The sequence below is a fragment of the Cygnus olor genome, chromosome 7, assembly GCF_009769625.2.
Source record: "Cygnus olor isolate bCygOlo1 chromosome 7, bCygOlo1.pri.v2, whole genome shotgun sequence".
NCBI lineage: Eukaryota > Metazoa > Chordata > Aves > Anseriformes > Anatidae > Cygnus > Cygnus olor.
Window position 1 is genome coordinate 16,139,324 of NC_049175.1, and position 22,680 is coordinate 16,162,003.

General features: G+C 44.3%; 1 protein-coding gene across 20 annotated transcripts in view; it reads right to left on the reverse strand.

Annotated features, from left to right (window-relative positions):
* The window catches only part of SGMS1 (sphingomyelin synthase 1), a 90,509-nt gene that overhangs the window by 33,970 nt on the left and 33,859 nt on the right, over positions 1-22,680 (reverse strand). The window contains exon 1 of one of the 20 annotated variants that reach the window (XM_040563856.1): positions 21,534-21,703. The exons of 13 other annotated variants lie outside the window; for them this stretch is intronic. The gene's annotated coding sequence lies outside the window, so the exon portion shown is untranslated. Of the gene's footprint in view, positions 1-350; positions 1,757-20,069; positions 20,996-21,533; positions 21,704-22,680 lie in introns of those variants that run through there. 6 more of the 20 variants (XM_040563853.1, XM_040563844.1, XM_040563851.1 and 3 more) reach the window with 6 other exon arrangements.

A 22,680-nucleotide genomic window follows, 5' to 3' on the forward strand; every position in this document is an offset into this window, starting at 1 on the left:
GCTGTAAACTGGTATTTGATAAGAACATGTTTTGTCATCGTCTGCCTAACCAAATCAACCTCACGAATGAGGTAGGCGCAGTATCACTTGAGGTTTTTAACAGAAAAGAATGCCTCAAAGCTTGCTTATCCCATCCTAGTTTAAAGATACAGTATATATGTCTGTGTGTGTATATATATATATGCACACCAAAAAAATCAATGCCTGGAGTATCTGTTCAGTGTGTAAACATATGTTTATACACACACTGATGAACCACTCCAGGCACAGTGTTTTAGTTTCTTTCTCAAAAGCCAAGTTTTAAAAAAAAGAAGTTCAATTCATCACTATAAATCTATTAGAAAGCTTACAGATTAAAGCTCTCTGACCGAAAGAGGTTTAAGATGAGAAGGGGCGGCTACGTCAGAAACATAAATAGGATCATCCACCGCGGAAAGACTCGGTATCCATTTAAGACGCAGCTTACGGATAAAGTTATATTCCTCTTCCAGCTCTCCAGGAGGACGTCTGTGGTTTGCCAGGACTCACCGTGTCCCCCCCACGCCCAGGGCCACCCTCCTTTACAGCCCAAACATTCAAGCCTGGGGGCGGCAGGCCCTGCCTCTTGTTACACCCAGCTGCTAAAAAATCCTGTGAAGAGCCTACGGTACATTCCTGCTCTTATTTTGTCATACGAGACGCTGGCTGTAGCTGCCCGGGGTACGTGGCAGCGATCGACGAGGGGTCGGGGGCAGGGAGAAGTGCTAGCAAGGCCGAGCTGCCGGCCCGCCGGGCTCCCTGACAGGAGTGCTCGCCGCCCCGTGACGCCTCGGCAGGGGCGGGCAGCCCCGGTGGCTGGCAGGTAGCGCAAGACCAACCGCGAGTGACAGAAATCCCCCGGAGCAAGGAAACAGAAAGCCGTAGTTTGAGTCTCACTGTACCCGAGCGGCTCCGCGCCCCGCTCAGCCCAGCGGGCAAGCAGGCGGAGAAACGGCCGGAGAAGCGTGTGGCGATCCCCCGCCGCCTCGGCGAGACCGAGGAGCCGCCGAGCCTCCTCCGACGTCCCGCGTCGCCTCCTGACTTCCTCCACGCTGCCGGCACCCTGCGACAGCGCCCGGCCCGGGGAAGCCGGAAAGCCACGCGTGGGGAGGTACGTGGGAGGCCGCGGCCGCCCTGCCGTGCCTCGCCTCCCGCGTCAGCGGAGGAGGAGGGCCGGGAGACCGTTAGGAGCCCGGCCCGGCCGCTCGAGTCTCCGGGGAGACGCGGGTCTCTCGCCGCCGCTTCCCGCGCGGCTCACCGGCAGCGGGAGCACCTCACGCGGCCGGGCTGCCCGGCCTCCGGGTCCTCGGGGAGCCCCGCAAAGCCTCGCCTCGAAGTCGCTTTCAAAAAGCCCCGAGAAGAAAGTACTCTGCCAACTCAAAGGAGCCAGCGCTGGGAGGAAGGATTCATTTTCCAATATATAAATACCAGATGTTAAGCCCTACCCTTAAAAAAAAAAAAAAAGCTCCTACTACTTTGTTAAAGCAAAGCAACCAGAAACCCACAGCCCATCAATCCTTTTCCCTAACAAATGCTACAACGCCTTCACAATCATTTCCTATAAAGCCCAAAGAAGTCCACGGGTTTGTCACTAATCTTCAAACTCCAGCGAGGAGAGGGACGGGGAGAAGGTTTTGGTGAAGGATTCTGAACATCGACTTATATTTTCAAAAAGGCATCAGGATGCCTTGTTTCCAGCAGTCCTTTAGTAATTTAGCACCAAAACACCCCACAGATCCATCTGCCCAAACTCATCCCACTTCCTTGGAGGGATTCTGAGTAGAATTACCTACAGACTTCTTAGATGTAATCCTATCAGCACCAATTCTGTAAATTTCTCCTGTTGAGCATACACGAGATGAATCCAAGGACTAATTAGAAGACACAGTACAGGCCACGTTATCTAAGTGACACCCATGTCTACTTTGGGCCAATACACACCTAATGGGACAGAGGCCAACTTAATAAGTCACTTCTGACAATAAATGTGCTCATATTTGACAAAAATGCTCTTTATTACTCCTGTAGATCCTATCTGTGCATGTTTATTTTCCTGGCAGCCCACAGTTGTACGGGTTCAGAGACCTGGAGGCACGTAGCAAAGCCAGCCCTGTTTTCCCATGAATGAGGTAGGGCCAGAGGGAAAAGAGAGGACAGTTTGACGAGTATTAAAAGTAATTAAAAGTGAGCTTTGGAAACACCTTTTAAACATGTTTAATTGTTACACATTTAAATATTACATGTGTCCAGGCAGATACAGCTTAATACCATGTGCAGCCCTAAACAAATAAAAAGAAATATACTTAATGAACTTTTCCAAAGTATTTGCAAAGGGGGGTGGGGGAGTGTGTTTGTTGTTGGTAGTGTTTTTTTTTTTTTTTCCTTTTCCCCTCTCCTATACACTTTGGCCAGGACATATTTAGGCAAAGGACTAAAAACAGAGGACAGCCTGAAGTGTTTACACCATTTTCCTTCTATAGGACTAAACATCTGTGAGTAATGCTTTCAGTTAAAAGCAGCTGTTGCTCTGCTTCACCTCTACCTTCCCACACTGTGCTTCAATATGAGGGTGATGATCACTATAAAAATGCCTGAAGACAGACAGCCACAGAGTATGGGGCTACTTGCTTCTTTCCTAATCAGCACACAACGTGTGTTACAGAACACTTGATTTGAGGTTGATTGCTGGCACTTCAAAGAAATAATTACTACCAAGCTTCAGCACTGATGTTTCTTCATAATTCAAGCAGTACGTGCACTGGCTAGAGAGCATCCTTTCAGAAGCTTTGATGAGGAAAGCCCTTCCTTGGCCCGAGAGCTTAAATCTGCCCAAGTCTTAAAAGCAAAAAGTCAGAGTAAGATTATATTGAGTCACCTTCTTCCTTGCCCATCAGTAAAGAAAATACACACTAATAGATGAAATCCAGCACCATAGGTGGGAAGCCTAGTGCAAGTGAAAAAACCTACCCATTCACACCACTGAGCTGACTTAGACTGAGTCCCAAGCACCACAAGACAAATGAAGGAAAACAGTGATGTGGGATGAGCATTCTGATGACCACCACACAACTTGAAATACAAGAAACCTGCAAGTTTACAGAGGTGTGACATTCATCATCATGGAACTACCTCCAACTGAGCTGAAGGGAACAGAAAGCAGAGAGCTGTAATAATGCTTTTGTGCAAAAAGAGGAAAGGAAGACTGAGTAGCCTAACTCAGAGATAAGAAGAGAAACAAAAACAAAACCTAAAAGCAACTGAAAAAAATGAAGTAGCTTTACCTTCTCACGTCTCTGAAGGAAAGTAAGTCATAGAATAGGTAACAGTTTTTAAAGCAAAGCATTCCTCTCCCCTTAAATTGCTAAGCAGCACTCCTTCCAAAGCAGAGCTTTAATGAAGGAGCTACACTCTTGCCTTTTCAGGAAGCCTTTTACATGGCCTAGCATGATGGCACATTTCTTGCTGGCTATCTATGACTGATATCAGCGCAATGCAAAAGCTGGTGTGAGTTCAAAGACTGATCCCTTATTTCTAGGATCAGCACCTACCAAAGGTCACATTCAGATCACTACACTTGAACAATATGAATCCCTACATTCACCACATACTCCACAGAGAAAGTATCCCAAAAACCTTTTAAGCATTTTTTTTTTCCCCCTCAAGTAATCTGATTCTGGTCACTGATGCAACATATCAGCAAAAACATGCCATATGACCATTAAAAAAAAAAAAAAACAGCTGTTTGCTTCAAAACACTTTAAAACAGTGCATTCAACAATAACTCGAGGATGCACTTTTAAATGATTTGGAATATATAGCCCATTCACTTTAAGGCAAAGCTTTTCGCTTTTAACTACTGTGTGACTACGTGCTTATTTGAAAGGAAGTATCCACTACTGCACTGAATTCCTGTTTGCTATGAGAACTGAATCCCCCCCTTCACTTAGCATTTAGTATCACGATATGCTGAACAACGTACGCCACTTTAAAATTGGTGCTTATTACTCTGCTTCAACACTTTCACCTTCAAATCAAGTGACCTAGTTTATAGTAAACTTACTGTGCAATCTGTAACACAGATCTCTCCAGAATTGCTGTGAATGCAACAGATCTTGTGTCCTCAACCTTATTACTTCTTCTAGCTCCAAGCTGTTTTTTAAACCACTTTTCCTACACTGAAATGCCTTTGTAAAGAAAATACGAAGTTGAGGATGTTGGTAAGTTTTTAACAGCTTTGACAGATGATCTTTCAGCGCATTTGTTTTATGACCCAGAAATGAAGCACTTTTTATTAATAATGTCAAATCCTCATCTCTAGAAGAAATCTGTTCTGGCCATCACTTATCCACCCTTCTGAGGGTTTTCAACCAGTGGATGTGTATATTTGTTTGATATAATGTGATCTTAAACAGACCTGTAGCAAAAAAAAAAGTGTAGCAGACCAAAAAAAATCTAAACTCAGTAGTAAAGATGATATAGAGGAAAACCCAAGACTACTTCCTCTGTATTAAAGCATTAACAGCCATTACATCTTCTGTGTGCAAGGCAGCTGGGTGGACATTTGCTTTTGAAACTGAAGAAATCTCATTAAATTTACCTTAATGGGGTTCTGATATACACTAGAAGCATTAATAAATGCTTAATAGAATTTTAAGTCAACTTTTTAAACTAACTTCCAGAAATACTGGGTTAAGCATTTAGGTGTATCAGACACAAAGGGTGTTTCTGGAATTCTGTGAAACCCTCATCAGCTCCAGCAATTGAGTTTCCAGAGAGGAACACTGTGTCATTCGTGTGACTCACAGAGCAATGTCCGGAGGAAAACATGTTTCTGTTTCTTTTTTTCTTTTTTTTTTTTTTTTAAATAAAAAAAAACTCAACCTGCTTTTAGGCCAAACCATGATACCCAAACAAGAAATCTTTCCTCCAACAAAGGAGCTAATTTCAGCTTCCCTGAACACGTGTGCAAGAGCAAAAGTTTATTTTAAATCACTAGCAAAAACGATGATTACACACAGTCTGCCAGCAAACCAGAGTCATCTGAAAACTCAGCTGAAAGCTTCCCCTGCTGCTCCTCTTTCAGAAGTGAATTAGGAAATATGTCACGCTTTTGTATTTTAACACGTGACTGTACTTTGACCCCACACCAGTTTTGCAACCTCCTGATGCTGTGGCTGGCTGATCTGTTCCGGGCAGCTCCCAGCTCACCCCCCCGCATCCAACCCTGCACACAGTCATGGGACTCCAACGAATTGCGACAGCTCCGAGAGATCACAAGTGCCCCAGCACCCTGTGTGCTCCCTGTGCCAGCCAGCTGTAAAAAGGTTTGCAGAAACACCAACAGGATCTGCATGATCCCGGAGGAGGTCCTCCAGGAGATGAGACCTTTCACTGCAGATAGAGCGAGCACGTTGTCCCAGCTGTGCAAACAGCATGGATCTCACTCGAGCCTCATCTAACTGGAACTTTGTGGACATGCTCGTCCCATGTGAAATGCCACAGTCACATGTTAGACCGTCGGTGAAACACCTTCATTTTCTGAGGTGGCTCTGCCATTAGGCACTGGAATGGTGTGGTGGAGTGCAACTCCCAGTTCTGCTTCGGAAGGCGAGCCAAGCAAGCCAAGGTGTGCTCCTGCTATTCGCTTTCACATCAGAGATGCACGAAGAGGCACCTGGCTCAACGCAAGCGTTCAATACCAACACTGTTGTGTTGTAACTTTCAACACAAGTTTCAGTAAACTGAAACTTCCAGTAAAGTGACACAGGACAAGCTGCTCTTTTCAAACTCCCCACTGCAACCAGCAGGGCATTTTTCACATGGCAGGCAGTTTTCCACACGTGGCTCTGTCCCACATCCAGCTGCAGTGCTCCCAGCCTATACAGCGCCACTCCTTTTCCCTATCCACTTACTCTTTTCTTCTGAGAAGTATCACTATCCAGGTGTGTCCAAATCCTTTGGCTAAGGAAGTCATCACCTAAGAACATTAAGTTGGTTGTAGCTCTTCTAAAACCAAAATTTCAACCCAAGGGCCTATGTTTATAGGCACGCCAAATTTTGTGTGCCTAAACCAAAAGAGCATTTCCTCACCAAATACTGTTACAGGACACAGATCTTTCCACAAAGAGTTCATTCTTTTGTTATTTACCCTACATCTTGCTACAACTGTGCTGGTTTTGTACACCAGTAGTCTAACAGATAGCAGGTGCTCTGACTTCTTCAAAGCTTTGGACAGAGCAAGTATATACTGCTTGCCTGCTTAGAAACATGGCATGTAACAATGGATGTCAGCTGCTGCTCCCATCCAAGGGAGCAATAAAGAACCTTTCAGAAAAACACCCCCACTGATCTGAAGCAAGGCTGGCTGAATATAGCGAGTCACTAATTTATTATGCATAAACAGAGCCAACGTGTCCATACTTGGGCTTATGCAGAGCATCGCGAGGCAAATGATTTTCCTTTCAGAAAATAAAGGAGTTCATACTGAAAGGACATTTCATTAATGCACAGAACCGCCAGATTGTCAGCCTGCCCAGGAATCCCTTTTTTAAAGTGGTAAGATTTGAAACAGTACTAATGCTGATCTCCATGCAAAGAAGGAGCAGAGAAGTGAGAGACGAATATTTCATTTCTTCCCATTTCTTCTATTCTTCAGCAGCAGAACTGCACCTTTCTGCAAATACCAACTTCATGCTCTGCAGACGCTATCTCTTGCCATTCAGAGGAGTTTCTTATTAACCTAGAAAACCCAAATGGACTTTCCAGTGCCAATGAAATTTGCATCTTAAAACAAAACAAAACAAAAAAGGCAAGAGTTAATGTGTGCATTTTGTGCCAGAGGTCAATGACAGGGCTTCTGGGTGTGGAAAGGGCTTTTTTTCCTGTCAAAGATAAACCAGCTCAGTCTCACATCCTGAGTATTGTTTGCATACCGTAAGAGCTGCTCTGAACACAAACCAGAGAGAAATCCAACTCCTTGCCCTGCAATGTATTTTTGAGGCACATCACTGGGGTGGTTAAACTCTCCCAAACACATAACCTGCACCTGCTGTTTACGCAACAAGCATCTTCTCTCTCATGCCCGAGCAGCAGAACGTGAAGGCCACATACCCCACTCAAAGACTCTGAAGATGACGCAGCCAGATGCCTCCAGCGTAGCCAAAAGTAAACATTCACAGGTTAAACTGCACTGACTCAGACATACCCACCTATCCAATTCCAATGACTTATTAATAAGCATGAGGTGGATTAATACTGCAAAGCAGGACTTCAGTTACCCACTTCCTCCATCCCAAACGTAAAGGGAATAACACAACAGAAACAACAAGGAGCTGTAACACGGCACATTGTTACATGCCCAATATTCTGTGTCGTGTAGCAGGCATTAGCAGAGCTTCACAGACGGGCAAGCTGTGTGATGGCATCTCCCTAGGCATGGCCTCTTCACACAGCTTCCCCCCAGCACGCTGCAAGTGCCAAAAACTTACCTGGGTTCGAAGGATGATCAGATGAATGCAGATCAATAAAGACAAAAATACAATGCCCAGCAAGCCTGAGTCATTAATCGCAGAAAGTTGGAAGAGCTTATTAGAGAGGTGTGTTTCTGTCCCTTTATGCTCCTCCCCAGAAAGGGCTAACACAGCAATGCTGCCACAGGCACGACACAAACTGTTTCTGGCTTAACTCAAAACCCAGCTGTACTTACATCTCTGCCAATGGCCAAAGTGAGATAAAGGTGTTCCGAGTTCCTGTTTTTGCACGCTGGCCTGCCATATCTTGCTTTTATAGCCCTGACTGCTGTGATGCATATGAGAAACACAAAAGGACAAAGACTTGCTGCTTAGCATGAACTTTGTGCTCCTGACACTGGAAACTTCGCTGTCCTACAAGGAAAGTGTAGGGTACTTCCTGCAGGAAGCATTACCTGTGCTGCAGAAGCAAAGGGTACAATCACGGGGTACAAAACATGGCAAGGTACAAACATGGGGAGATTCTATTACATCAAAAATCATGAAACACCAGCCACACTATTTCAATCGAGCTGCTTAAAGCTGGTTAAAACTACTGCAAAGAGACTAATTAATACCACACTGATTCCTAAACTAACTAGCCTTGCCACCTGTGGTCGTTCCTGTTCAGAAGCATTCACAATAACCTCTTCTGAGGTCCCAGATTGGACCTTTATTTTATGCATGAGGTTTTCCCTCTCGTGAATTCATTTACAGACTGGGAAGCCATTTGCTCTTGTCCAATTTCCTTGCATAAGAAGTCCAAGCATCAGTCCTGCAGAAACATTGCTATGTGGTTCTTCCACCAAGACCACTGAAATTCTGCTTCACTGATACACCCCCCGCCTCCCAGGTCAGTATTTCCCAGGATCTTGATTCATGATAATTCTTATCCGCTTTGCTACAAGCACCAGAATTTCTCTGACTGCAATGCTGAGTGCTAACCTGAACAGGGCCCTGAAGGAACTTCATCCTGCTTCCACCAAAGCCAAGTCTCAGCAGCTTTGAACACAAAGGAGATTGTGCACAGCATGCAGAAAGAGGAGCCTGTATTTTTTTTGGCTCATTTTGAGTTCTGCTTAAGTGCAGCATCGATTTCTAAATCTCAGGGAGCTAGGTACTTGAGCATGATTAATGTGCATAGGTTTGATTTGCAAGTAGCAGATTTCGTTTCATCTCACTTTCTATTAGTATGGTTAGCTATAATGGCCAAGAATAGCTCTACAGCCTGTATATAGCCTTACTTGACAAACTACTAGCATTTTCTCAATCTTAAAAAACCACCCAAAAACCATAAATATACTGTGCTATATACACAGAGCAGCTATTGCTAAATCAAGCCATGGTCAAATACCTTTCCCCTTGCATGCATGAAATACATTCTGGATGGCATTTGTGCTTTTTTTTCTTTTTTTTGACACCAATCAGAACAGAAAGACTACACTCACATTTTTCAAACATTTACCAGATCTTTTCTATGCCACACAACAAACCATCATGCCATTCTGAACTCACTATTAATCCTGCAAGTCCCTGTATGATCAAAATGGAAACGAGGAGAATCATTCTTCTTGACACCCTGTGGCCTTTCAAGTATTCCCCAGTGAAATCCAGAAAGACTGGATAACTGGATCAAGCTGATCCTGCCCAACTGGGTGAGGTAGATGTAAACAAACTGGACCCCACCACCCTTCCCGTGCTCTTGGAAACTCAATTCACAGGAAATGCCCATTTATTTTTAAAGTTCTTAACTGCTCCCAAAGGATGACGCTACTTGAATATTAACATGCTGCATGCTGTGATTTCCTAGAGTAAAAAGAGATTATTTTTTCCCCTTCCACACTAGAGAGGCCTAATCCAAAACAGTATTTCTGCAGACCTTCTACTGACAGTTAAACACTGTGTTTCATAAAAATCACAGTCAAAGGTTTCACCCCTACAACTATAGCTCACAAAAAGTAATTCTATAATGAGCTGAAAATATCTAATACAGAAGGGTAAAGGTACATATCTGAGCTTTCTGAAGAGGTGGACTTGCTTTCTTGCCCTGTTTATTTATGTAGCAGTAGTACAGTTGCTACGTGGTCTGCTTTTCCGCAAAACTGCGATGCTTAGACACACTCAGCTCCACACCCTGTTACTCTGTCTTCTACAGCTCACAAGCAGCAAAAGGTAGCAAATGCCATTTAAAACACCAGTAAACGCATACCTAAACCAAAAGCAAGCTGTGGGATTTCGCAAACTATCTTAGGAGCGCAAGTAGAGACTACTCAATCTATATTTTTATAGTTTTCATAAAAATGGAACAGTCTTGGGAAGTTCTGCATTGTTTAGAATACCAACAAGGAGTTAAAATTCAGTTTTACTGTAATGAAATCACTTCCCTGGTACAATAACGGTTTTTGGAGGGGGAAAACAAAAAGCCTCCCTGCCTCCCCCTTGCCCCCCATACAAATTACAGCAAGTTTAAGTTTGCTGCTGCAGCCCTCACATATACGGGAGAGGGGACAGGCAATCCCTGAGCAATGACGACTTTACATCCAAATGTGAGACGAGAAAGTTTTGCTGGATTATCGAAGAATCCCCGTCCCCAAACCAAAAGGCTTTAATCAACTTTAAAGCACAGATCCTTTCTAAAACAGTGTGATCATGTTTAATGATAACCTCCCCCCCCCAAATAAATAAATAAATAAATAAAAAGATTGAAGTTAACAGTTCTGTAGGGCGTTTGTTACCAGATTAGCTAAACTGCAAAAGGCCGTTTACCTTCACAAGCTTACTGTCCTTCCAAGGTGGTGATAATTTGCCACTCATCAGGCCCTCCCTTCTTGTTAAGAGGAGAAAAAGGAACACTTTAGCTTGCATGTTTGGTTTTGGTTTGGCTCAGATGCAGAGGTTTCTTCCAAAGCAAACACTCTGCAACGTCACAGGGCACATATATAAATATATGCATGCGCACATATCCACCAGAGGAGAAGAAATACAGCCCTCATGTAGACGTTCAGTTACATTAGGAAAGACGTAAGGAGGGGAGAATACAAGACAGAAATAAAGTCCTTATTTTCCTACAGCTACATGCACGGTGCTGACTTAGACACAAGCCAGGCTGAATGCTCCAAGATAAATATTGCATCCATCCAATAGTGGGGGCACTGTCATACATTCCTGACTTTTGTGCGAAGACGTGCTATTTCTGCTTGGGACAAACTGCCACCTTGGTAGTTTACAAACATTTTCGCATGTCCAAATCAAACTTCAGGAAAGCCAGCCTCACCCTGAGACACTTGAAGGTGTGTGAGCAGATAAAGAAGCATCTGCAGGGCGTTACGGGGAGAGCTCTCACACCGTTCCTGGAAGCTCAGCACACTTGGGTACTGCTCTGAAGCGCCCAGACACTACTGCAGACAGCACAGGGAGGTCAGCCAGCACTTCCATAAATCCGATCTCTGAGACCATGGAGACATGGTGGGGTAGTTACCATGACTGGATGAACATCTGGATGCATAGAGGTTGTTTAGGAAGAGCAAGACAGAAGCTCTTGAGGGGACTTTCACCAGCACAGTATCTGCTGGAGGAACAACACAGCAGGGCACAAGCAATTGAGGAGGTTTCTGTGTGCACTGGTGACAAATTCCTAACACAGGTAGATCAGGGAGCCAACAAGGAGAGGTGCTCTGTGGGACCTCATGCTTGCTTTCAGAAGAACAGACTTTGGCATCTTCAGGGATCTGCTTCAAAGTATCCCAGGGGGTACAACCTTGGAGAGAAGAGGGTCCAGAAGAGCTGGTTGATATTAAGGAATTACCTCCTCCAAGATGAAGAATGATCCATCCCAACACACAGGAAATCAAGCAGAGGTGGCATGGAGGAGCATGGAGCTCCTGACCAAACTCAAGTGCAAATGAAATGTGGCAGCAGGGGCAGGTGACACACGAGGAATCTGGGAACACTGTCCAATCATGCATGACTGGAGTGAAGTAAGCCAAAGACCATCTGCAGTTGAACCTGGCGAAGAATGTGAAGAGGGACTGGTAATACTGACCTTGAGGAATCTCATGCCCAAGAGACCCCAGGGGAAGTCCAGTGCAAGGAAGACAAACCCCTGGTGGTCGAAGATCAGATTAGGGAACAATTAAACTGGACATATACAAGCCCATATGACCAGTCTGTATGCACCCACATCCACAGACAAAATAATGAAGTATTGAGTATGGTAAGCAGACTGAAAACTCGCTCAGAGGGTGATGATCAGAAGCACAAAGACCAGATGGAGGCCAGTCACTAGTGGTCTACCCAGGGATTGATACGAGAGCCACTACTGTTTACCTCTTCAGCAATGACCTGGAAGATGGGCAAACTTTATCCCCAGCAAGTTTACAGATGACAAAACCGGGATGAGTGGCCAATATACCAGATGGTCATAGTGCCATTTGGATGTACCTTGACAGTCTGCAGCAAAGGGCAGGGAGGAACCTAATGAAGTTCAAATGAATGAAAAAGTCTTTCACCTGGGGAAGGGTAACTCCATGCACCAATACATGCTGGGGTCGACGGACTGCATAGAATTACCAGAGCATGCCCAGCAAGTGGCCATAACGATGACCAAAGGACTGGGCTCTCTCCGCTATGGGGAGAGGCTGAGAAAGCTGGGACTGTTCAGCCTGCAGAAGACTCGGGAAGAGACAGGAGAAAACTAACAAGCTGTATCGCATCCTTGCAGTTGAGATTCAGCTTCTCAGTGGCTCACCTTTACAACCGTTTGGCTCAAACTCTGCTTTCTCAACACATCTTTTCTTTCCCCAGGTGGCACAGGGGTCAGAGACTGGGAACATTAACAGACCAGTCAGAAGTTTCATCAGGCTGCTTGGTATCATCAGGCTGCTTGGTATCATTTATCAGCTTAAAGCTCTCTTAGAGCCTCCATCTCCCTCAAGCTTTGCCTGGCTTTGTTGTTTATCATTTGTTCGGTTTTTGGGGTGGTGGTGGTGTTTGGTTTGAATTGTTGGCTGTGGGTTTTTTGGGGGTTTTGTTCTTTTTGAACATCACCTTTTGGTGAATGCCCTTCCTCACCCACAGTTTAAAAAACCCTCAACCTTACAAGCATTGCGTCTACAAGATGAAGGATAATTCATTTCTTTCATAAGAAAGCAAGAAGAATCAGACACGGATACCCTCTAGGTTGACTAGCTAAAACCTTTATTGACTTGACAGACATTTACTTCCTGCTGGTATAAGATAACGGAAGTGCTAAATATTTCGGTTTTAAAGCCAAATGATAAATTAAAAATGGAATTTCTTTAAATCCCCAATATTCCCTGTTCTCACAACTGGAAGTGGTCTGCCAAAAAAACGATCAGTGAGGAGTACAAAGCTGATCCTATCCACTAAGATTTCATCCTAAAGGGAAGCTCAGAAACATGGAATTCTCCACAGGGAATTCAGAATTTTATACAAAAGCTCAAGATAAAACATGTTTCTACCCAAATGTTAGCGCGTTTGTCTTGACTGGTTCTCAGTTTAGCACACCTCCTCCTCCTTTTCCTCTCTTTGCAAATAGAGAGAGTAGGCTGGGGGCTGAGCAGGAGAAGGAGAGAGCAATGAGCTCTACTGCGACAGCTGGCACATTTGTAGCCAGAACACTTCTGGTCTTTCCCTCCCAGCAGAAAAACAAAACAAAACAAACCTCAGCAACATTTTTACAGGGACTGGCTGCATATGTTTGTTCACAGGTATTTAAAGGCCATTCACAGTCCAGGTTTCTTGCCACAGGCACTTTCGAACATTAGCTGAAATGCACAGAGAGCCCCAGGCTGTAAGGGGCTTGGGAAGGGGGTGGAAGGGGTGCTGGCCAGTCCAACCCCTGCTCCAAGCTGTGGCTGGCTCTGAAGGCAGATGAAAGGTACATTTCATGGTAGGGTTCATCAGTGAGTAATACCACATTTCACACTGGAGCTAGGGAATGTTTTTAGAGACTATCCATTTGTAGCTGCCAAGCTAGATTTTAGTATAATGCATTAGATGAACACAGAGCCAGCCCTGAACCTACATAAATTTATTGCACTGATTTCTGGGTGTTAACAAGGGCTCAGATTCTCAGTTCACCACAAAGTTTTGTGTTCAGAAATCCCACAGCTGTAAACATGAAAATGAGACCAGCATCTTGAAACATCAAAACAATTCATCCTACTGAGGCCAAGGAGTTGGTTTCTTTACAATTGTAGCACTCCCTGCACACAAGAAACCCCATTTACATGGTACTTTTCTCTTGGGCAGTATAAGCCACCATTTCATACTGAATTAAAACCAATAAAGCAGAACCAACTAAACACAAAGGTGACTACAGAATTCTCTCCAGACTTGCAAGGAGAAAGAGAAGATACTAATTACAGCCCAACTCATCTCCTCACTGCCCCAAAAGCATCAGCAATGAAGTCTCAATAATGCGCATTGTCACTGGTGTTTAAATCAGGGGTTTGGGTTCTCACGAACATGGCCTGGCAGCACCCTCGAGACGAGGAGAGCAGCTTCAGGCGCCAGCCTGCAGGATGCCTCTTACCTGTACCTCCTGACTGGCTCCAGTTCTACTGCAAAGATTTGAACACAGGTTGTCCTCCACAACCAAACTGCTCTCAGGTACTCTCGGTCAGTTAATCCGCTGCTTAATGTCACCATTAGCAGTCACCACCACTAGGAAGCCGCCCAATTTAGGTTCAGGCAAGGGAAAGAAGTGTCAGAGAGGAACTACTATTTATATGTAATACTGCCATGAGCTGCTTTCACAAACAGAAGCGTACTTTACTGCCTGCAGGCTGGTTAACACTGAGCCTCTGCATTTGTGTTTCACCTTTTTGACACGTTTGAAACTCTCTAGGTAAAGAGTAGCTAAGATTATTTCTTAGGAGTCCTGTGCAGCAGGTTTCAGATCTACTTAATGATTAAAGCAGACACTTGTGTCAGACCAGAAAGGTTTTGTGGTTTTATACACACTAAGCTGCGTGTAAAACCAGTGCCCTTCCACAGTAATAGAGCAGCTCCACTATGAGAGGGGCATTTGAGCCATGAGATGCCAGTAGATGTTCAGACACAGCCACTGCTCTGCAAAACAAACAGGGACACTGGGATGTCCAGCACACCGTTGTTTTGTTGGATCCACTCATCAGGGCAGCTTGTGCTGTTGCTGCTAGCAGAATAACCAGTATTTTGGTTAAGTCACAGGGTATCGTAAGTACTACAGAAGAAAAAAGCAAGAACAGATTCACACAGACACACACATATAGGTATATATCAGAAAGCTCAAAGGAAAAATATGTATCAGACAAGAGAGAAACTCTCTCCTGTCCCAAAGAAGCAGGTATCTCTGACAACCGGGCTCCAGCCGAGGCAGCTGCAACCTGTCCCCTACATGTACTTTCTCAGTGGTTCAAGGTCAGAAACACCAGCCTTTTCATTATAGGCTCACACAGCAGGAACCTCACCATAGTGACAAAAATAACCGCATTACTTTCTTCAATACACCTCGCGACAGGACGGCACGACTAAGACAGACATGGTAGCTCTTTCTCTTGGGTAAGAAAGGCTACAGGACTATCCACAATCAGTGATTTTATAAGCTCAAGATGATTTCAGCAGAAGAGACTTACATTATTTATGAATTGCTTGCAATACCAAGATTGGTATTGCAAACCTTCTGTAATTGGTCACTAAAACCCTCTGTAAGTCAATGCACTGCTTAGCGTCTCTTGCTGCTAAAAGCACGACTATTTGTTAATGCAGCTGAGGAATCTATTTGCTACCCTACTAAGTAACAAAAAACCTCAGGTTTCTGCAGGCATTATGCACCTCAAACAAACGGGGGGAAAAAAAGAGCAAAAAGCTAACAAGATCTGTTTCACTCCCTGGTGCTAGGCTGAGAAGCTGTGCTCACAGTTTGACTTCAACATCCAAAAATGGACCACGGCCTTCCAGGGCTCTCAGTGCTAAACGAAAGCTGACCGCAGAGGTTCACTGGTAAAGGTTTATTACAGACTGCCATTCTAATTTTAACATCTGGACATTTTTAGGATCAATAAACAAAGTCTAAAACCCAAGAGACCAAATAATCCACATACGGATTCTCTCCTGCTTGTGCTATTTCAGAAAGTCATTCAGAGCTTCAGGGACTTTTATTTTTATTTAAATCACTGTTTAACTTCTTGTTACTGGAAGCAGTAAATTACACCACAGTGTTGAGCAGACTGTGCAGGAAAGCAAGGCTGGCAGAAAGGAAGGAGACACAGATTCCCGCAGGAAATAACAGTTTCCAACAGAAATCCTTCACCACTATTATAAGGATCTCTGGCTGGAAGCACAGAGAGAAGAAAGCTGCAGATCTACCGGACAACAGATTTGTTCTTCACTTTCATTCCTACAGAGGTAATTCCTTAGGTACAACCCAGACACCCGGTGGTGTGTTTTGAGGCCAATGGGAAAACAAAGAACCACCACCAACAAAAAATTGGCCTGTCCCTCAGTGACGCAGCTGCCTGCAAGGCTAAGCCTCACTTGCAGATAGCACTGTGCTGTTGCCAAAAGGCTTTCCCCAGCAATTCTGACCACATCAGCATCTACCTTTATTCCTTGGCCTGCTGTGTAATCCAAACAAACAAACAAAAAAACTCTGGCGCTCTTGGCTGTACCAAAGGCTACAGTTTTCACTTCTTCCACATTATCATCTCATCCTTGCTTTGGCTTCCCTCTCCACCCCTGCAAGCTTACCACACAGAGGCTGACGGAGTCCCGTAAGAGGGATAACACACCTTTCTGTACTTTCTGTAGTCAACACTCTTCACAGGAGCCAGATATGCTCCCTATTATAATAGCCGCTCCTTGTTTTGTTCTACCTGCTACACAAACAGGCATTCCTGTTTATGTATAAACATATATACTTATATTCCTGTATAGAAGCTGAATTCCCCTATTGCAAATCTGCAGGGTATGCATGGAGACAAAGCAAGGACAGATGATGCCTGTGCAGGGGCTCATCTTCCCCCTGACCTACAGCCCAGAAAGGGCGATGATCTCAGGGGGAATCATCTCTACCTGTCTGGCTCCAACAGAGTCCTCTCGTCATCTCACTACTCCAGAGGTGCCTGGCAGCCCTCTGCCCTTCCGACCCGGCTGCTCTGCACCATTCTCTCCCTGGCCATCTCCAGAGCTGACCCCTCTGCTCCAGGGTTTCCCTCTGTTATGCTATTTTCTAAGTGAGGGAGGAGACCATGATAATTCTCCGTGGTGAGGGGACGTTAGCACAGCCCGAGCAGAGCAGCTAGGGCCCTCATTTCCTTAGCCATTTCCTATCTGTGCTGCTACAAGGTCTTGCCCTCCCCCTGTGTCAAAGCGCTGTAGTTTTGCTGCTGACGACAGTTTGGCTTGTTTGGAGGGTTCGTCCTTCTCCCCGCTTGTTTCTTTTAAGCCATAAGCCACTTGTTTCTTTTAAACCATAAACCGACATACCCATAGCTCCAAAAATAAAAATACAAAAGCTACCACAAAGACCTTTACAGCACAGCAAAAATTTAAGTATGTCATCAATGTAACAGCACTTTCCCACACAGTAATTCAAAACCTCAGCAGTACCAATGAAGTGCAGTAATAAAATCTTTAAAGGAGCCTAGGTCATGAGATACAATACCAGAGAAAAGTTACATATGTTTGTTGGAAAAAAAAAATTGCAGCCTGCTCACACCATTCCAGATGCAGTTCCCCATGTAAATGTAAGATCCCCATATCAATTCTGTTTGCTGTATATCACACAGTCCTCCTTCCTCCAGCTCCAACTTCTCTAACTGCAGCTGCAATCTCCAGTTTCCTCAAGTGGGAAGCTAATTTCAGTGCTGCACTCCTCGAGCAGTGGCGTAGCAGTCTTTTGCATATGATGATAGAGAGTAAACAGCATATTGTTAACCATTTCAAGACAGACCAAGCATCAGCGGTTCAGCACGTACAAGCAATCACTGCAGGCAGCTTCTGAAGCCTGGCTGATATACGTGAGCAGCAGGAAATACTGGAGGTGAAAGCACAGGCTTTTGGTGGGAAAAAGAACGACAAGCTGGACTGCAAGGTAGCTGATACAGTTTTTAAATCTTATCTAGATGAAGATACCTTCTCTACCTATTAAATTCTCTTCTCTACCTATTAAATATTCTACATTTACTTAAACATTTAAATTATAAACCTCTGGTTACAAGGTAGCAGTCCTCAGACACTGAACCCATATCCACATAAATTGCTCATCTTCAAAGGATGATATCCCTCTTGCCTTTGAACATATGTATGATTTTCTGTCCTGAGAAGCAAACTTCCTATTGTTTGTGTTAGAAATCTTTAGTCATGGACTTTAAACTCCCCGTCTTTCTCCTGACACTTACTTTTGCTTCCAGTACAGTCACCGGTTGCATACTCTTAATATTATTTGCATTACATCACTTTCCACATCATACTTGTGCTATGCTGCTCTTTATTGCTTCACTGCACTGGAAACTCAGTTTTTTTTCTTTAGCTCATTTCCTTCTCCCCTACTGCCAGGAAGGACAGGCTGGTCTGGGAAGGGCTCCTGAGCTCTCTTAATTTCCAACAAGTGTTGGCAATTCAACACTATAATCCAAGTGACAGAACCAAAAAAAAAAAAGCAGATGTAGGAGATGCTTTTGTTTTGCTAGATGTTTTTGCAGATGTGAGAGTTAGCTTGGTAGATATGCTCACACAAATCTGCTCTCAAAATAAAAAGTACATGCTTTCACCCTTGGAAAGGCATAGGGTTTTTTCTTTTTTTTCTTTTTTTTTTTTTTTTACACTAAGTCAAAGCTACTTCAATTAATAGCTCAAAGAAAGGCCAAGTGCTTTTGCTGCCTAAGCAATTCATGCTTAAATCATCATCATCTATGCAGAAAATGCAAGGGAAAAAGTCAAGCGTGATTTAATAAACTCTCGCCGATTCCTGCTCTAAACAGACTTGCTTTTCTCCTGCAGTTACAGAGGAGGGATTTTTTTCCCTGCCACTTTCGGGTGCCACAAGCCGCTCATTGTTCGGAATGAGCCACGCAGCACTCCTGCTGCGAGTGCCCAGCTCCAGCGAGCGCGGGGCCGCACGGAGCTGCAAAGCCAGTGTGTGCCACCCAGCACCAAATACCTGGGCTGAGCCTACCCTGCACTGGCACCGCTACGAAGAGCCCACGCAGACCAGAGGGGCTGTGTAATACTTCCAGCTGTGCACGTGCCTGTACGTACGTTGCGTGTCAGATGACAGCTCAGCAGCCTGCCGAGAGCAACCATCATGCAGCCCGACCACCCCACGTCCAGGAAGCCAAGGCTTGGTCAAAGCTACTTCTCTAAGCCTCCTTACACAGAAGCGTCCTGGTCGCACTCGCCCTGTCAAGCGCAGCAAAGAAACGGAGCACCAAAATGAGTCATCAGTACGCGCTGGTGCCTGTGCTCCCAAGACTTCTGCTCTGCCTCTCCCCCATGGGAACCGAAACGATCTCAACTCACCCCTAACTGCAGCCACAGCAAACACATCCCTGCCATGCAGCAAAGCGTTGCCACAGCTCCTCCAGCCTGTGCAAACCACCTAGCAGCAAGAACAGCCCTTTTGTCAGATCCGAGAGTTAAGCAGGGCTCTGAGAACTCCTCCATCCCCCAAAGCAAAAAAAATTGAATTTGCGGGGAAAAGTTCGGCCAGGTTTGTTTTGGTTTTAGAGGGGTTTGTACTAAGGAAGCAGTTACAAAGAGTCCAGCAGAGTTTGGAAGCAGCGCACACGATGGGTTCAAAGTCTCCCGTGCACTTCAAACACCACACGCTTTTAAATTAAGCGAGGAGCTACTGTTTTTGCAGCATTGGCTGACAAATGGCACTGCTGCTCTTTGGATACAATATAGTTAGCAGTAAATATTTAGGCATACAACAGAAAATGGGTTTAAGCAATACATTTTAAAAAACAAAAGCAGAATCCTAAATAATATCAACATATTCGAATGCAAAATCAAGAGCTTTTCTTCTAAGATATGTCAGATGTTGCTAATTAAAGATCAAGTCAGTAACCATATAAAACAGATAAAAAAGATGATGGAGTTTAAAAGAAAAAAAAAAAAGTCACCTAACAAGTTTCCAGCAGCAAAACCTGTGAACTGTAAGACTCGAATTGCAAATTTAGCTTTGGTGCATGTTTTACCTCTGAGCCCAACAGATGCTTGTAGGAGATATACTTGTGGTTTGCGAGTTTCTCACACAAGCTTCAACATCCTGAATGGCAAACGCACAGCCAAAGCCCCCAACAAAGCTTCATGCAGGTTGAGAAATTAGGCTGGTGAGCACCTAGTTTTCTGGGTTTGTTTGTTTCATTTTTTAAAGGCCAGTTGGGATTACCGTGGGCAAATCATTTTAGTGAGTAAAATCATCACATCTTTACCCTCACCTTTTTTGAGCAAAGCAAATCTTATCCCACAGTCAGGTTATTCTGTCTGGTAGCAAAGCAAACGAGCTAAAAATGAAGGGAAAGAGAGAGTTACCATGGGATACCAAGATGCGTCACTTCTCTTGGCTCTCTTGCTGCCATGTGACGTCTCAGCCCTGAGTGAAGAACTCAGCAGATGGGATAGAAAAAAAAACTGTAGAAAGATCTTTAGATTATAGCAAAGTTTAGGCCTTTAAATTTCCTAACTGCTTATACCTATATTTATAAACAATATTTATAAATTAAACTATGAATCTATTGTCGCTGTGCAATCAATACATGCTTTCCTGTCAGTCACCTTTTACACTTTTTCAGTTCCTCATAGCAAATTCAGTCCAAGCACACTCAGAAATCCTGTTCTTACTGTCTTAAGAACTACCACTTGCTTTTTAGAGGAAGCAAAGCAGGTCAACAGCTTTCCACCTCACTTGAAAATACAGCGGAAGCCCCTTCATTGCAATAGACAAGAGCAATCAGAGAGTACCAGAGATAGAGAAGGGATCAGACGAGGGATAAATCACTACAAATCTGCTCTTGAGGTTGCCAAGCAGGTCACTGAATCCATGCCTTGGGATGAAGCCTGTTGTGAACTGAGACTCTCGTCCAGCATGCTGGCCACATCCTTCTCCAGTTTCAGGGCATCGCTGTTCAGGTCCGCACCGCTGCAAAGCTGCTGTTTGTGTGCCTATAAGCTACATCCTTACCCGCACTTGGGTTTTCACCCCAGTCAGTCCAGCATAAATTTTTAAACATCTCCTCCTCAGAGTCTTTCCTCTCTACACAAAATGGTAAGTGGTTCACAGTTTATAGCTGCCAATTTCTTTCTAGCACATCAAATCCCCTCCGAAGGACTTTCTTCCACCTCCATTCTCCTTCTCCTCCCAGAGCCTCCAACACCCACACACTGTCGAGCCCCAGAATCTCTGAGAAATTTGGTTGTTTTACACAGCAGCTGAGCAAACAGACCCGGTAGTTCCGAGCAGTGTGCTGTGCAGGAAACCTTTCCCCTCCTCACCGCCCAGGTGACTTCAGTGGTGCAATCCCAGTTTCAGACATACCCAAACATTACGTCAGGCTGAAACCCAGGCCGGCAGGAACACACTGCAGCCTGCCTCCGACACATCAGGCTAACCTGATCGTTCCCCCAGGCACCGGAGGCATGCTGCCATGCCAGCACCCAGCTACGGGCACCCTGCTGTCAGCTCCGGATCGCAAAAATCTGGTCAAGCAATGCAGCAAATTATCCAAGGCAACTTCAGCTATAACCTGATCTTAAATGCCAACTTCTGATCACCTGAATCATTTGCCTCTACATGCCTGTTTTTCATTAGCTTCCAAAAAATTCAAATCATGCAGAAGCCAAGAAATCCCACATTTAATCTGCTCCTCCAACTTGCAGCCCCAGCGTTAGCACAAATAGATATGACATGGCATTTGAAAACAGAGAAGTAGTATTAATTACATACATACAAAACTAAATTTCATGCTTCTGCAGCAAGTTTAGCAAAGAAGACACTACCTTCCTCTAAAATGTTGCTTCAGTAACCTTTCTCTCTGAGCCAGGAGATGCCATCTTTAATAGATACAGCTAGATTTTATCCTATCTCCTTTTAACCTCTAATCTTCCAGCACCTGCAGCATCCTGCAGCAGGGAATACCCAAGCTTAACTGCGCACCACTGAAAAGAAAGCATTACTCAAAGAAAAACTTTCCCTTGTTATAAGCTTGTTGCTTCCTCATTTTATTTGAGGCTGCTTTTTTTTTGAATGGGGAGGGCCTGAGTAGTCATGCTCTACTCATGCTTTTCATAACATTCCTCTTCTCACTTCCTCCGCTCACAACCATTTCTTCTCCAAGACGAAGAGCCAAAGTTTATGCAGCTCCTCTTATACAAAAGCTGCTCTGTGCCTTTGATTACCTTCATGATCCTTTGCCAAACTTTGCTCTTTTTTTGAGATGGTAGAGCAGCTGGCATTGAAGATGCAGGGAATCATGGATATACAAATACATTTATATATACATTTTAAATATGTTTTATATTTAGCAGTAGCTTGTTGTTTTGTTCTCAAGAACATTCACTCCCTTCTTTGCCTTTCTGGTTATTGTATGGATCTCCAAATTAAATAAGAATAAAATTAAAGCCTTCCTCCATCCTTGTATTTATTATTTCCTGATACAATATCAGCAAAATGACCTCTATTGATGCACACAGGAAAAACCTCTGTTGTTTTTTTTGTGTTGTTGTTCTTGTTGTTTGTCTGTTTTTAGTTACCCTTAGGTACTTTGCAGCTTCACTAACATCTCGCCATATACCAGACTCTTCACCTCATCTAGGCTGGACGCATGCTTGCTTCCTCTCTTCACGTGGGAACAGCACACCCACTATGTTTTGTGCCATGGTAGGCACAGCATGCCAAGGGGCAGGGCTGTATCCCAAAACTCCTGCCAGGACATAGATTTTTTTTCCCCAGGGTTCAGTACCTGAAACTGCAAATTCCTCCCAACGCAGAATGTCAGTACAGATTTGCTTTGAAGCACTTATTTTCACTCAACCCCAAATCACCACAGAGAAGCAAACACTGGCTGAATAGAAATATTTTCCTGCTAAAACTAAACAATCAGCACAGAAACATTAAAAAAAACTACTTAGGTGGACATTTCACCAA